This window comes from Nesoenas mayeri, assembly GCF_963082525.1.
Source record: "Nesoenas mayeri genome assembly, chromosome: Z".
NCBI lineage: Eukaryota > Metazoa > Chordata > Aves > Columbiformes > Columbidae > Nesoenas > Nesoenas mayeri.
In genome coordinates, this window is record NC_137542.1 from 61077089 (window position 1) to 61091190 (window position 14102).

Below are 14102 nucleotides of genomic sequence, written 5' to 3' on the forward strand. Positions count from 1 at the left end.
CTTTGGGAATTATTGCATTTAGGATACACCCAACACCTACCCCAGGGGCCTGACACCCCACAGGGGTCCTGGTTTAGAGGGTGGAAACTGAGGAAATGGCAAACTTTCCTGACAGGGCCCCTGGCTGGAAAGAAGGGTAAAATTAGGGAGTTTGTATTTCCCTGTAGGACAGCTTGCGGGGGAACGGAGTCAGACACGCTTCCCGTCAGACGTGAGCTGTACAAAAGGCACTAGGCCTTCCCTGTCACCTCCGAAATAACAGAAAACGTGAACTGTGGGAGCACTGCTGAGGACACAGTTCTCTTTTTTTTTAGTCCGTCTGAGGACCTATGTCCTCAAATAAATAGACTGCCAAAAATAGAAACTCCATTGGGACCTTCTGGGCAAACAGGTATCGATTGATCAGCCACTGTTCAAATTTTGGATAATCTTTGCAGGGACCCGCACTTTAACCTCTGAAGGGCAACCAGACAAGCAGAAACGTCCTGATAATTCTTTGAAAAATCAGGTTTTTATCCATGGCTGTGCCAGGCCACGTTTCCTGGCAGACTGGCGTTGCAAGGACACCTCCTGTTGCACTGCCCTTATGAAGAAATTACCGTTGCATACTGAAAAAGAAGGAGTTTAGGCTACTGATTTAAACGTGTGCAAATATTGACAGGAGAAAAATTTAGCAGGTAGCACACAAAAGGATCTGAAACCTGCCGTCAGGTCTTTGAGCAAATATTGTTGACAAAACTAGACATGAATGTAGTTAATTCAGATAATTATTTCACTGTCATGTGCCTGGTATTCCTCACGTGCTAGAAGACTGTAACCTGAGAAGAAAGATAATTACTTCATACCTAAGAGCATTTCTTCCACTATAAACATTTATTTCCTACATGGTTTATTTTTCTACAAATGTTGTGCTTGGTGTTGAACAAACATTCTGTGAAGGCTGCTGGATCCTTTTTATTTTTGATGCTGCAACCACCCATCTACTTCAGCAGATTTGTCCACGTGGTGTTAGGTGAAGCAGACATACCAAAAGTCAACGTTTGGTGACCTTTTTTCAGGGAACTGCACGTCTGGTCTGCGTGGCAGCATGGTACCCATGGCAGCATGGTACCCATGGCAGCACTTCATGCCGATGCTGTCTTCTGTGTGCCCTCAGGCCATACGAAGGGAACAGCTTCACATCTCTCACCGCATCCTCTGGGCAAGGATGCAGATTACACCGTGCTGGGGCTGCAGGCACCTTCCACCTTCCCTGTGAAACCCATGCAGAACTATTATTCTGTTGGGTAAAGACTGACACTTAAAAACAACATCTGTTTGCAGGCACATGAGACTTGCAGCTCTTCTCTGTTTCAGGAAGACAGTGAGGCTGCATATTTTGAAGTGGGATTCATCTCATCTAATTTTAAGCACCTAAACAAAAGGCTTGTCATCGAAGCCAGGCAATTCCCCGGGGTGATTCACCCCACCTACCTCGGGCACTATTCTTAGGATGCAGTGAATCACGCTCTGGAGTCCCTCCATCAGCCGGAGGGGGAGCCCAGGGAAATGGCTCACACTAGATGTGCAGCTTTAAGGCAGCTGAGGCTAGACGAACTTAGTCTCTTCCCTGCTGATAGATAGTTCAGCTTTAATCTTTCCAGAACCAGCTGCAATATCTCCTGCTCTTAGGCATAATGATAAGGGACAGTTAATTTGGGGCAGGAAGTTCAGTCGGTTTATAGATTTGGGGTTTTTTGTAATAATTGTGCAGGTGGCAGACAGGTTCAAAAAGATGCTGGGCCGTGTTCTGCTTGGAGCTGCAATGCTGGATGCCACACAGAGGAGCGCAGATAAGCAGTAATGCCAGGATACCACCAGCATCTCTGTCTGCTCCAGGGCAAAATCCTGCCTTCCAATGGCCGGTCTATGTGAAAGCCGTAGACCTGTCTTTGGGGGAACAATTTGGTCTCTTGCCATGCCATGCCAACAATTTGGTCTCAGACATGTGGTCAAGTGAAAAGACATGGATGAAGAACATGCTGCTGGTTTTTCTCAGTGAGATCAGTTTGTTAGTCACCTCACCTGTGTTTCCTCTCTTAACCAGGGGAAACTTAGGGAACTTGATTTTCCTTCTAGCTGATCCATAGCCAAGAACACAGGACGGCATATTGTGACAATAAAACTAAGACAGGAAGGACCAGACAAAATACCTCCCAGTCATGCTGAGCTCTGCCTCAGGGTAGCAGAGCTGTCTGAAGTTCCCCATGCATCTACTACGTAGAAAATTCAAGGAGATGGCAGGCCCTACGATATTTTTTAAGTACAGGAGTACATGCCTACCTGCCCTAGTTAAACCAGAACTTTCAGTGCAGAATGCTGTGCTGAGAAGGATCTGGGGAGCTTCTCTGTCCAGTGAAATGGGAGACCAGGCCTTGCATAGCACCGTAGCTAGAGCAGATGCAGTGACAGGTCTAAGGCAGGAACAAAATTTCGCAGAGAAGCTTCAGGAGACTTGAGATGAAAGAGGAGAAGCTGTGACGCAGACAGCTGTTGCTCTGCTGATAACATGCAATGTAAACAAGAAAGCCATGGACTGTCAAACAATTCATAAGCACCAGGAGACCTCAGGATATGTGAATAAGATCCTCAGCGTGGGTTCATGGCATTGCACCGCTTTAACAGTAGGCACTTTGGTTTTACAGACAAAATAACAGTGCTCCTAGGTGAAGACAGACTGACCTAGCAGGTGAATAAATGTGCGCAACTGCTCTCTTTCAGGGCTGTGAGTATTTCAGAAGAGACAAGAGGACAAACTGATTAAAAAAAAAAAGCCAAGTCATGTACAAACACATGTAATTGAATGATGTTGATGTTTCAAAATGTCTTGATCTTCGTTACCAATAACAGTGTTACTAAAACTGAAATCTTGTCATGATATGTCCATTTCCCCTTCTAATCTTGGCAGGCACAGATGGGCAAGGGCATGTCCACAGTTCTCCAGTGGAGAAAATGTCTCTTATCTGTCTGGGCCACATGGGCTTCCAATGGGGTGCGGCCAGAGGCTGGACCCAAGTTGTCTTCCCTGAGCACAAGTCCCTTGGCTGTGTGTGCTCTCTTCTGGCCAGCTGTGTGTGACAGAATCTCTCTTTTGGTATCACATACAGAAGAGTGCATCCTCTATTAAGATGATTCAAGAAAACACCTTTTACTGGCGAATATCGTTGGCTGTGGCTGTTAAATGAACGGGTTCCTCACCTCCCTTATTTTCAGAACATCTATAGCTATGTAAATGCACACACTCTCTCAGCATGTCCATGCTGCAGACACTGTGACTACAATACCTGCAGGCACACCTGGACATTTCTTAGCTGAATACAACAGATAATGTGGACTCAGGTCTGCAGACAAGCTGACTAATTTGGAATGTATTCAGCTTTTTAGCCAGGTTGTGCCAATGAAGAGTCCTAACTTGAAAATGCCACACTCCAACCATTTTTAAAATTAATTTGTTCCTTGAAAATGGTATAAAATCGGTGAAAAGTGTACTGAGAAGCCTGAGAAGTCCCTGTCGATGGCTTGTTAAAGTAACCGTGCTATATGAGTTAAATAGACTGCTGCAGTTTCCCAGAAAATGTGGTCTGCAGCTTGGAAAGTGAGTCTACCACAGCTCCGTCACTGCGTCCCATACTTGTTATACCTATGTGAGATCTCCAGATCAGATTTGCTGGCTTAGTCTCCAGGCCAAAAAACAAAGACTGTGGTCTTTTTGATTGCCGTCAAATCTTATTATTCTAGCCACTGACAGGACAAACAGCTGAAGGGGGCGGAAGCTGCTCCCACACACACACCAGGGTGGCTTTCTGTGGCAATCGGGCTGCAAGGGAAGGTGGTGGCTAGCTTGTGTCCTGGTATGAAATCAGCGTGCACCTAAGGAACAGGTCTGATCTCAGAAACTCCAAGAAAGTGCTCCCATATCTGGCAACACGTGTGTAGGCCTTGACTGGTGCGTGTCCATGCCCTGTGTCTTCTTTGAGCTGTCGTCTTCAAAGCTTTTTAGCTCATAAAAAGCACCATCACAAGTTAAGCAGCTGGTTTCTTCTGACTTCTTTTTTTTTTTTTTTTAGTATCAGCTCTACTCTGTACAGTCTTGAAGCTGAAATAGCTGACTGTAAGCTCCCCATGAGAAAAATAATGTGTATCCGTGGGTATCAGTCTCTTTACACTTTCACCTCTGCACCTTTTGAAGCAAATCTGGCTCTGAAGCTTTGAGAACTGATTCCCGCAGAGATATAGGGAGCATAAGACCTGGAAAAAAGCTTTTCTTCCAATATTTTCCTGACCTACCCATTTTCAGTGGATCAGTTTCCTGGGAGATCTCTTTGAATGCCAGGGGAAGGCTCAAGGCAGAGAAATATGACAAGATTGTTAATGACTAGCTTTTCTATTCACATAGTCTTCTAAAACCTTGAATTTACTTAACTATTGCATTTTACTGTGCAGATCATAAAGGGAAAAATTTTCCAGCCCAGCATCTTTGTCAGTTTAAAGTTGCTGATGTATTTGTTAGTGCTGATGCATTTGGTAATCCAAGGCTACGTTCCTGTGTACAGATAAATGGCCCAGTCAGCAACAAGATGCCGTCATTCTCCATCCTTTCTTAGAAATCAATCGAGTCATGGACTTTGAGAGAGACTAGGAATATAACACTCATCATGCACATACTAGAGCTGATCCAGAATACTTCTGCAAGGACAGTTCTCACTGAAAAAAACTTCACTTGTTTGACATGAAATCTTCACAAGGCTTATGGATTCAGAAGAACTTTTTCAATGTTGAGAACTAAAAGCAGGACTCCATTTTCCATCTAAGATAGCCCATTAACCAACACTGACCATGCTGGTAGTCACTTAGTAGATGTGAGATCTAGGTGAGTCTCTGGTGAGCAGTGGCTGAAGTTGGAGATAATGCATCTAGGGTGAATGCTTTTGCCGCCAGACTAAAGAGTTACCTTCAATCCACTGGTGGTTTCAGTCCATATAAATAAAAATAGTATCTGGGATAAAGAAAACCCGTCACAGTGCTGAGTCATTATGGCACTCACCACAGCCAAGGGAAGACCGAATTCACATCCCTGCTTCAATAGTTCCTACATGTGTACAAGATGAAGCCTCCAGCTTCCTGTAAACTCTGAGACAGGTAACTGTACAGCTATAAAGGTGGTGGTGTCTTTCTCTAAGCAGTTTGATCTCTTGGCTTTTTACTGAATATTACAGCTCAAGAAGTGACATCTAGACCAGAACTGCTTTTAGATCAACACATTTCAAGGCCTAATTGGTCTGTGATGTGAGTCTGGCGTTGCATTCTAAAGGATAAAAGTCTGGGAGGTTTTTCCACCATGAGAAACGATCTCATGCAATTGCAGAAATCACAAACCTTCTGCTTTTAACATATAGAACTTAGAAACAGAACAAGAAATCAAACCCAGACAGATCTGAGTGTGACACAGGAACAAAACTGGACTGGCGGTTTCATAACTGTACTTTATCCACCCAGAAATCAAAGGTATTTTAGATCCTCAGTTTTGATTTCTCTCATTTTTACTGAAAAGCTCAATACTGCCTGGTCTTTTGGATCAGAAACATGGACATTTGAACACAGCAGTTATAAAAAGGCCAATGAACGTGTTAGAAGCTTTTATGGCTTTAAAAACATACCACAGCGTAACTAACTGTTAACTGATTGGAAGTTCCAAGTCAGAAAAGACCCTTGTGTCTTCATTTCAACCCCTTCTCTCCGGACTGCTCCAATCCCAGAACAAATTTCTGTTAACTAGAGATGGACAAATATACATGACAGCGCTGTGTGTGCCAAAAGTCTCTTTAGGTTCATTGACTCCATGTAATCCCAGCACAAGAATCTCCCCAGAATTACGTTCATTCCCTATAGACAGATTTGGCTGCCATTCCGGTTACTATTTTTACTGTTAAGTTAAAATCAGTAGCCCTGCCTACTTGCTAAGCCAAAATATTTTAAAATAGTTTCTGCTTTCCTTAGCAACATTTTAAGACGTGACTGACCAGAAATCACTGGTCAGGCCTCCTGGCCTTTAAGACATGCATGGTTTGGCAAAAGAGTTTTTCTCCTCCCATTCGTGTGGAGCAGTATCGAAGTGCAAATGTCCTGAGTGGATGATAGAATTACACCCAAGGTATTCATTAAAGAAGGTTCTGTAGAAGAAGAGTCACATTAAAACTTCGCTCAAATAATCCCTTTTGGAGGGTACTGGAGGAACACCTGCTCAAATGCTGTTCAACCAGCAAAATGGTGATCATATCCACTAGACAATTAATTTGACAACTTTTTCAATAATTTATCTAGCACTGGTGGTACTTCATCGGTGAGAAACTGTAAATTGTCACTCATTTAATGTTGCTGCCACAAGCTCCCGTGGGGTGCTTTTGTATTAGCTCAGAGAAACCTATTCCCCTTGTGTGCCTGACTGCATGGACCTGGTGTACCTGAACAATACTTGCAATGGAAAACAGAATTTGTATTTCCCAATTAGAGAGCTTGAATATTCTTACAGATGCCTGCATTTCTTGAGCTCTTTTTCTGTTGAATCTGAACTACAAACTTTGTTTAAATGTTGTTCCCACAGAAGGAATGTAGTTTTTAAATGTTCTTCTGCACGTTCAGATTCCTGCCTAAGGAAGAAGCTTTGGGTAGGAAGAGAGGGCAAATTGGCTCACCTGGTCATCAGCTGTGACTTTCAGGACGGGACAGACAGTTGATATGAGGGCAAATTCACAGTGACTGGTGAAAAGGTGCTCTTGTGGTGGTCACCTGGACCAGAAAGATTCAACCTTTTCTGTCTTGGTTTCGCTGTGCAGATAGCAGGGTGTGGGGCAGAGGGGCGAGGGCGAGGAGGAAGTGGTTTTTTCGTTAGTGGTAAGGGCAAAGGGAGGTGTACATTTCCTCTTCTAAAAGTGCAACGTACAAAGTGTCTCAGGGGTGTTTGTGTGTGTAGACAGGCATGTGGGACAAGTCAGTAAGTAATTGCCACTGGTGCAGCACCAGATAAGCACAATCAGTCACAAATCCCATACCTACCTTTTTTTTTCTCAGCTTGGCAGTGGAAAATCACACCTCAGCCTATTGCCTCATCAAACCTGAATCTGTGAGAAAGCCCTTATACAGTATCCAACCCAAAAAAGATCAGTTCATAAATTGGTATGCAACTCAGCTGTTTCAAAGATAGTAGAAATCTTAGGCTGCATATGGTTGTGGTTTCCTTCATCTGAAAATGCAGATAAAAAAACTAGCAAAAGTATCAGGTAGGACAAAAAAAGACTGTTGAAAGTGTGGAGAAGTTTCACTGAGAGAAGACATAGCTAAGGTAGGGTGCCTTATTTTGGAAAAGAGGCTGGTGAGGAGGTGTGATAGCTACAACCACTTCTGAAAGAGAGAAGATTTAGTTACTGCTCCTCAGAACATAAGGTCCAAGGGCTTCAGACGACCTTAACAGGTAGCTGATTTAAAACAAATTAATACAAATAATACATAGGTGAAACTATCAAATTCTTTGGCTTGGGAAACTGTGAATAATGAACAGGTATTAGACAAATTCATGGCAGTCAAATCCATCAGGACTACTACACAAAAAAAGGCTGCCACAACTGCCAGGCAGTAAAATTCTTATACTGCAGGTAGAAATGAAGCAATGATAAACCAAGAAAGCTACTACATGGAGGCTAATCAAGTATCTGGAAAAAATTTATCGAGGTAATTCAGACCTAGATTCCAAACTTATTAAGTATTTGGTAGTCAGGCTCATTGTAACTTCACCTGCAATGTTCAGCTCCACATAGTTATTTAAACTTCTACCTTCTAAAAGGTGGGCTGTTGTTCTGTGTTGCCTTTTTTCTCTAGAATTTTGATTCAAACTTGTGTCTCATTAATGTACCTTTTTTTTAAAGTCTCCAGGAGCTCATGACTGATCTATTAAATGTTTTGGAAAAATCTGTCAGAATTCCATGTCCACAAGAGGATGTGGGACTCACTTTCACACTCTCTGCTGTGCAGTACCATAGCTTCGTGTACTAATATTACACCAAGTATTCGGCAACATAAACAAATAAGGGGATATTCTTACTGCATTCTTATGACCATTTGCTTCAAATGTAAATGCAAGCTTAATTTCTAGTATTTCCCAGCTTTTGCAGACGCATTCTAAGGGGCTCAGTTTTAAACAAGATTGAACATGTTCACAGCTGAAATCTAAATGGGTTCTGCATCCCTGTTGAAATGTTCTACTTCAATGTTTGATCCTTAATGCAATCTACACTCTGCCCACAGCAAATGTTCCTCCCAGCTGCTGTTCTTCCCATTAACAGAAACAGGAAGAAGAATTAAGGTACTGCTCTAGCCAAACATGTTGAATCCAAGAGTTCTGTAGCTGCCATCCAATATGCAGTGGCCTGTAATAGACTGGGTAATTGCCTGCCCATATATTCAGAGCTCAGATTGCATGAAAGTAACACTTACTTTGTCAGAAACATTTTCTTGATCATTTAGTTCTTCTAATTTCCAGTTATTCAAATAGGGCTTCCTCCTCTTTTCATTCTGGAAAACTTTCCCCAAAAATATAAGAAGTTTGGATTTTTTTTTTCATTATTACTCAGTGTTTAGCCATAAGGGGAAATTTCATCATGGAGGGGAAGGAGGGAAAACAAAAGCCCTAGGATCAGGCCAGATTCAGCCCATTCACCTCTCTATTATGTCAGTCATTGCATTTCCATCTGGTGAATTTCTAAATTTGAATTCCCGCCTGCCATTTGTCTATTTTGTCATTCTCCATTACTTGAACAAGTACTAGTAAAATTGAATGTCTTTCTATTTCCAAACACTGCAAATATGAAAAATAAACACAAAAAAAGTCTCTCACAGATGAAGACAGTGATAAATAATTCTTACTCCTAGCTTCTTAGATAGAGAGTCACACTTGTACCAAACTATATAAATCTAAATAATTTTCAAGGCAAGCATCCCAATGCATCCTATTCAGTGGTACATGAAGAAACATGTGGAATTCATTCCAGTCACTACATGAAGCTCTGTCATGGGAGAGACTATATAACATTGGTCTGATAAACTGAGTAAAACTGAGGAATCAAAGAATAGGACAGGCTGATGACTCTCATCAGCTTGCCTCCTCAACCTAGATGGCTCTGGGGGGAAGTGGATACAATTCACCTAAAATATCTGTGTACTGAAAATGTATTAATCCCTCCCTGGGAGTATGGGTGGATTCTTGTCTCCTCAGATTATTTTTCCTTTTGTTTTGTGTTTTATTGCAGCCATCTGACTACTACACTGACTAATACAGTGTATTAGGCAAGCAGACATTCATTTGAGAGTGTATTAAATTACCCAGTACAAGCTTGTCATTACAATTCATCACATTTCATCTTTTTCTGTTTCAGCAAAGCCTTATCTCTCAGCTTTCTGCCACGATCTTCTTTGAGGTGGGAAAGAAAGTCGTGAGAGAACACTCAATCCATACAAAATTAAAAGTGAAAAATTTGGCACACACACACACAAAATAAAAACCTCTGAAAGGTAAGAGAAGCAATTTCCACAGGCTCTCTAATCGCCAAGCGTCAACTGGTGTCCGGGAGAAATAAACAAGGACACTGCACTTCTGGAAGAGTCTTGTGGTACTATAACCACTCACTAAGTTCAGCAAACCAGTATCCCTACCAGACTCCATCAATACCAGTCTCTTTTGTGGGTGTTATTCTTCTCTATAGATATAATTAATCATTCACAGGCCCAGAGCAAGCACAGGCAATTAGAACGGGTAAGATGGCCTAGTGGCTGTATCTCCCACCGGGGGATGTAGGAGAACAAGGTTCAAAATCCTACTCTGGCATCCATTTAATTATTTATATACCCTAATAGACACTATTCATCTACTTTAATAGCACCAACAAGAGATCTCACTTGAAAAAGTCTTCTTCCAATACCTATTAGCATCATGGTGAGAGTGCTCCACTATATCGTGGAAAATAAATGCTTTTTTTAATTCTTAAACTGTCTCAGAGACAGAAGCTCATTAGCAATTAGCCATTTTTGTGAGCAGAAGACTGGTCTCCCTTCTTCTTGGGTTTTCTCCCACCAACCAACCATAATTTTATTTCTATTTCATTTACTTTCATGAAAGAAGGAAGCTGTTGCCTGCCACTGATACGGTAAAAAACGTGCATCCCAGCTGGTGGGCTGCCTTGGCTCAGTTGATACCTTTTCAGTGATTTGTGGAGTACAGAAGGAAGCCAAGGACTATTGTAATTGGACTGTGAGGTCACCTCTGCATGTGGAGCTGCTCAGCAGTCTGGCATCACCTTGTCTTGTCTACATCCACACAAAACAACCCGAAGAGGAAACATTCAAGACTTTAGAAGTTCAGGGTCAGGGGGGAGAGACCAAGAGCTCTGGCCCCAGAACTGAGCTTGTGAAAGAGACTTTGTTACAAATCAGCTTAACGGAGAAACAATTTTCTGACGATTACTGAGAGAACAGCTAACAGCAGAATAATTTGATTAGAGACATGGAATTAGATGAAGGAGTGGCTTAAAATAAACTGCTTAGGTATTTTAAAGCTATGAGTAATAGGAAAGACTGGGAGAGTGCTCTGGATATTTTTTTGTTTGGATTTTCAAAGAAATCATTCAAGAAGATTTTCCAATGATGGAGGCTGTGTGGAGGAGGAAGTCGTGAGAGCACAAGTTTTTGGAGAGGGTCAGAGGTAATAGGCCCCAAAGGCCTGGTGCAGAAGAGTCTGTCTCATGGGAGACGGTGCTTGGCGGGGCATGGTTTAGGAACTGCCCTACAGACATGGGATGTTATTTCAGTGTGGAATAATATTTTTCTTAGTTTTAATGATGTTTTATGGTTGTTCTTTACCTCAAGCAGAAATGAAGCAACAATACCAGCAAACATTGTCATCTGTCAGAAGACTTTGGGAGGCAGAAAATTGGTATCATGCTGTATGCTTGGGGAGGGCTTGCAGCAGTAACAAAACACTGGTTCACCTGTGACTTTAGACACCCTGAGTCTGAACTGATAGGGATCCACAATACCTTCATCTCTTTCTTGAACTGAATCTAAGTGCCTGGAAAAGCTAAGGCTTGGTTCTCATTCTGACTTTGAAATCAGAAGCCAGGAAGCAAACCCTTGTATGAATTCACTCACATGAAGCTGCCATGTGCATTAGGAACAATGGACGAATGTATTTCCTGTACAAATTACTCAAGTGAACCAGAACTATTACGCTGATTTAGCTTGACTATTCAATAGGCTAAGTCTCATTCACCCCAAGTCAGGGACACAGAAAAGGTGTCTTTGATCATGTGTCTTTGATCCTTCTTTATGAGTTGAAAAGGTGTGGCTAAGTTAACTTAAGGTGATTGAAAAGCTCAATGCAGTACATAGCTGTAATCTGCAAAAATGTTACTGTCTCTCTAATATCCAGTAGCTTTTGCATGGGCTTTCATTTCAGTACTATGAACGCCACTGGAAACCTGCTAGAAAAGTTAGATAGTGAAGCTATCTGTGTCTGTCTGCACACAATCTGTGATGGATGTGCCTCTTTGGAGTCCAATTATACTGTTTCCTTTATATTATATTAATTATGTTTATGTTATATTAATTATTTTTATATTATGTTAACCATAAAGCAAAGTTTGAAAGTGTAGTACTCTATGCATTGTAGTCTAGACTGTACCCCAGCCCAAATATCAGCAGCTGACAAATTTTTGAGCATAGTAGTCTGCAGCCTAACATAATTTTTGAGCTGCATCGGTTGCATTGCTTGAGCTAACAGGAGTGAAAAATGACACTTTTTAGCCTACTGAAACAGAATCTCTGAAGTAGGAACAGAGTTCAGAATAAAAGGATGGCCTTATCCTGAGGATTGCTTTTTCTGCCCAGCAAAACAATCAGGCACAATCCTGAATGGCTGTGAATGTTGTCATAGCTGTGGTATAGATGTGGTGCAGAAGCTGCTTGCTCTTCACTCTCCCCAGTGGGGTTTCTAGTCCCAAACTCAACCATACCCTTACACAGCCAGTGAAGCACAACACACTTTATAGTGCTACAGTGCAGGGAAGCAAGGAAAGCTGCTGATTTATAGCTGACATGCACAGGACTGCCATGGATGAATAGGACTTCAATTAGGCACCCCTTGTCCAGCCAAGTCCACCTCTCTGTTACACAAAGCCAAACTGCTGCACTATCCCAAGACTGCATCTGAGCCTGTCTGGGCTGATGTTGATTGGGGATTACAGACCTTTCAACCTCTGTCCACCAGCAGATACGCACTTCCCTGACTGCACTGCTGCGGGACATGATTTGCAATGAGCCTATTGGCTCAGCCCTCACAGGAGGAGGTGCTGAGCACCTACTGATCCTCTGACTTCTTGGGATTCAAAAACATTCATCACCACTGGGAATTACGCAACATTTGGCAAGCCCTAAAACAGGAAACACTAAATCAGATATATTTCTCTGTTACGTCTCTGCTAATAGCTGTGCATAATGTCAGGCCAAGCACAGGTTTGGTGTACAATTAATGACTCAAAACCACAGCTAGTTTTCAGAAACCCTTCACTGTAGAGTTGTCAGCTCTCTGCTCCCTCGATGGACTCAGAATTCATAATCAACAATAAAGACAGTGCTTTCAGTTCACAAGTTATCTCAAAGATGAAAAGACTTCACATTTCAGATTCTGTGACTAAGAAATTTTATTAGACACTTCAGAGCTGTAACTTCTAGAGGTTGCTTTCCACTTTGTCTAGAACAAAGTGGCTAAGAATAGGCATGATGGAAATTGCTTCTCTATTATGGCCAATCTATTCTGTAGGCCTCATTCGGCCTTGGGTATATGATCCTCATCACACTGCCAGGTCTAAATGCTTAAAATATTTTCTGACTATGGACCACTTCTCTAGAACTGTGCAGACAACTCTGTTTTGTATCCTCTGCTTTCGCTTCTTCCATCCAGTCTCTGCCTCAACCCCATGAGAAGGAGAGCACGTCTACAAAGAAATTAAAGACTGAGAAATACTTTTAACAATTTTTAAATTATTAATTTAGTTATGGAGAAAAACCCTGTAATCCTGCTGTTCATTACTGCACTTAATTTCCACTGCCCCTTGATCTGTGGAGCAGCAGACACCAGATAGCATGCCTAATCTCCTGAAAATCCAGGGATAACCAACGCTTCCTCATGGACAGTTTGGAGATTGTTAAATGCCCATCTCAGACGTTCAGCAGAACAATAATTAAAACAATAAACCTTCCCTCACTTTTTAGCTTCAGAAATAGCCTCATAAGCGACAGGCAGTAAGCATTAGGTCTTTCAGTTATCTTCCCAATAAAGCAAACGGTGTAAGTACGGCTCCTTCCCAAGTCACCAGCCTGCCTTCACCTACTGCTTTTTTACTTTGGTCCTCATCCACTGAGGAAATACTCAGGATTGAATATTGATTGATATTGGGAGAATCAGCTCACTGACAAAGAGATTTAGATTTTCAGATTAGGAGCAGAAAAGCCTCCACACGTTTTGAAGAATTTTTCTTTGTACTACTATGCTTACCTTTTCACCTACTTTCCAATGTTTCCCTTCAACGCACCCTACCAGTTTGTGGGTTGCATTACTTTATCTTGCAGCTGTAGCAGATCTGAAAGGCCTAGTGCCTGTACTTGATGTTACTGAGGAGCTCCTTAACCCTCACTAGACACACAGCTGTGGTGTGCACTTGGAGAGAAGGGATGCCTAATGGAATAGTTTCTCAGTAGTGCTGGGACCAGCAGAAATGGGACCCCAGAGCAGCTTGGACCACCAGAACAATTTTGAATCTTCTGAGTGTGGAACTTGGAGATTAGGAAATCGAAATCTGCTAAGATTAAACTAACCCAAACTCAGATCATGTTTGATTTATTCAGCAAGACATATATACTTTTAAGCCAGGTCTCTCTATACTAATCAGGCTTCATTAATCTCCAGAAAGGTCAGACTATTGTGAGCTTTTCACTGATTTCTTCTTGATGGTATAAATCCA